Genomic DNA, 3,731 nt, shown 5'->3' on the forward strand with positions numbered 1-3,731 from the left:
CACTATTTAATGTTCTAAATTATGAGAACAAATTAGTTCATTCAGAACTGCATATTCAATAGATTCTGTAGATTCCCTTCATACTTTTTTATCGAGGTATGGTGTGGGGGTGTGTGAGGGAAGATGGTTCCAGGATTCAGGAGTGGAAACATGGTTTTAACAAAATCCCAATCACTTTACACAGAGGCACAGTCCCATATTCTAAGACCTGTTATTTCTTTCTTTTTTTGTTAAAAAGCACGAATTTGCATTTCAAAAGAACAGGGATGGAAGCATCACCATGTAGTTTTGAGAATTCAGACCTTAAATGAAGATAGACCGTTCTTCAAACACTTACATTTACAGCCAAAAAATTAGTTTATAGAAAACATTTAATTCCTTATTAATTTTGTATTAAGGAATTTATATTTACTGATCTCTATTTTTTCATGCTTTCTTGGAGATTTTTTGAAGCTTCATCAACTTTTACCTAGGTGTAAATGATCCAAACAGTATATTCTAAATAAAATGAGTACAAGACACCCTGAAAGAGTTCACTTTACATTAGCTATTCTCACTGTACTCCGGTCAAAATATATTTGGCAATGAAGCCTTGCATATTTTCATCATGTGACTAACGACTGAAATGCCACAGTGAGTCACAACCAATACAGTTTCAGAACACATAAACCTTTCTCCTGAAACTCTCAAATCATGCCAACTAGAATTCTACGTCTTTTAATGATGGAACTTGTGAAAATGATGGGTTTTGAATGTGGCTGATAAAATCATTTTGCAGAAGGCAACACTATTATCACAGCTATTACCCTATTTTAATGATTTACAAGTAGATGGTGTTCTGGAAAACACTATAAAGTGTGAGCCCGCTGGAAACTAACAAACACCATTGTAAACAACATTAAATTTGTACATATACATAGGCACACAAAACTAAAATTGACATCTATGTAGGCAATATCTGAATTCATACATCTTTGGCACTCAAACATACTGGGTCAACCAAGCCAATGGTGAAGAGTATTTTTTCATATACTTTACAAAATGTCTTGCCCCAATTTTTAAAAATGCTGTGATCTCCATTCTAAAAATTAACTGAGATAAAGACAAACTGGAATCAATTTAAAAAATTATCCGAAAGCAGAATTAACAGCAGTCCCTGAAACAGGCATGGGGTTAAGAATTTCATTAAAAATGAAAAAGTGGGCTGAGACTTAGTCTTTTAGAGTTTTAGACTTAAGATTTTAAGACCTCTTTTGAGCAGTGCCTGATATATATGGAATCCAGTCTTGTATACAGCAGTGTTAACAACTACATTTCACACCTTACAGTGTAAGGTACAAAATTAACCTATGTACCCAATGCTACCATTTATCCCCAGAATACTTTGCAGGTGGACCTACTTGCACAGACACATACACAGTATGTTTCCCCCGTGTGCTTCTACTGTTTTTTGCCATTCTCTTAATTTGCTGCTCTTCAAGGGGAGCAGTGACTCAGTGTATGGACTCTGAGGAGCTGGAAGAGCAAGATGGTAAGCCCAATGGCTTGGGGACTCTGCAGGCCCATCTCTCTGGAGCTGCGGGAAAGCCAGGTGCTGTTAAGTGCAACGTCATTTCTGGATGTTCAGACTGTAAGAATCTTACATCACTGGAAAAATATCCACAGTTTAGCTGTGGTCCACAAAGTGACTTTGTTTCTTTGATCCCAGTGTTAGAACTAGAATGAGAACTCTGGAGCAAGATATTTGGTACCAGAAAGCATTTTTCCTCTTTAGACAAACTAGTAAGCTTTCTCCTTTATACCAGTTTATGATACAGGTAACTGACTTTTCAATATCACAACATAAGGAAATAGTTGAAGAAAAGGTGTGTCCTTGTTGGTGCTGAAGACAGATACCAAAAATGAGAGGCAGGTACCTTTAATAAGGCCTAGTTCTGTTTAGTCAGGACACTTGAAATGAGTACTTTATTTAAGTAAGCTCTATACCCAACACGGGGCTTGAACCCACAACCCCGAGGTCAAGAGTCACATGCTCTACTGAATGAGCCAGCCAGGCGCCCCTAGAAGTACTTTAAGCACAGGTGGCAAAATAAGCCAGGAGGTTGATACATCATTTTGTACTTGTCCCACGGTGCCACTGAGGATTCTAAGCAGGGAGGAAGCTCGTATTTTTCATTTGGAAGGAAGCTTAAAGTGAAATAGAAGAGCCAAATTACTAAAACCAAATGTGAAATGAATGACCTTATTGGTTTGGCTACTGGTAATTCCTTCCAGTCATATTCATCAATCCTTATCTATCTACCTCGTATCTTACCTCACTGATGACAGAAAGGACTCTAATACATGGTTTGGAAAACAGCTACAGAAAACACTAATTCTGATATTAAAATTATTCTTGATGGAAGTGGAGCAATCTATTCTCAAAGGAATTGGTTACATACACTATAAATCTTAGTTTACAACCAAGAAAGAACTATCTTAAGTTTGAGAGTCTTTAAAAATACATATTTGGCACTTTCAGCTTATTTGAGTAATTATGAGAATCTCTGACATGGGAAACAAAAACCCCTTCAGTTTCTTAGAAAATTGAAGTGATTTAAAAAACTAAAATTTTGTTAGTAAGTCTATCAGGCTTGCAGACACTATCACACCACAGGCATTACACCTAGAACAAAAACCTTGGGGCGCCTGGGTGGCTCAGTCGGTTGAGCGTCCGACTTCGGCTCAGGTCAGGATCTCGCGGTCTGTGAGTTTGAGCCCCGCGCTGGGCTCTGTGCTGACGGCTCAGAGCCTGGAGCCTGCCTCAGAGTCTGTGTCTCCCTCTCTCTCTGACCCTCCCCCGCTCATGCTCTTTCTCTGTCAAAAATAAAACATTAAAAAAAAAAATTTCAAAAAAGCCTTTGTGGGAGGGGGGATGGGCTAAATGGGTAAGGGGCATTAAGGATCTACTCCTGAAATCAATGTTGCACTATATGCTAACTAATTTGGATGTAAATTAAAAAATAATAAAATTAGTTAAAAAAAAAAAAGCCTTTGTACTATAAAGAGCTGAGAACAATTAAGAAAAAAGAAAATGAAATACAAGTATTCATTTATTTCTACCAAGAAATAAAATGTGCCAAACAATGCAGAAGAGCTATAGATAGGACCAGAATCCTCACCCATCTCTGACAACTGAAGCGGAAGAGGCTTTCTTTTTCCTTACACATAACAGGCCTCCACACTGAAACTAGGCACAAAGATCCTGCTTGTCCCCCACCCTGGGAGTACCATTATGTAAAAGGTAGTGGGGAGTACCTCTAAACGTGGGGAGCCTGGTGCCTGTCACTACTTTTGGTCAAAAGGCACAAATTAACAAACTAGGCACCAATAAGTTTGGAACGCTTCAGAATTAGACTAGAATGGAGCTTTAGAACCTATCATACCCCAGATTAACCTTGTGTTGTACCAAAAGATGTGCTTTTCTTCAGAAGGCCGATCCCACAGCAACAAGGACATGGACCCCATCAGCACTACTAACGGTAGCATTACTGTTAAAAATACACATGATTCAGAGATAAATGTGGTATAATTTGCAACTGAACACAACTGGTCTCCTGGTAAACGCAAAAGCCTCTAGGGACTTAAACATTATTCTAAAAATTCTGAAGCCTTCTCCTTTCCCCACACCCTCCTCATACGTATGATGTTGCTCTACGACACATTAAAATGAAACATCTGCCCAACAAAGA

Source organism: Acinonyx jubatus, chromosome A1 (assembly GCF_027475565.1).
Source record: "Acinonyx jubatus isolate Ajub_Pintada_27869175 chromosome A1, VMU_Ajub_asm_v1.0, whole genome shotgun sequence".
Taxonomy (NCBI): Eukaryota; Metazoa; Chordata; class Mammalia; order Carnivora; family Felidae; genus Acinonyx; species Acinonyx jubatus.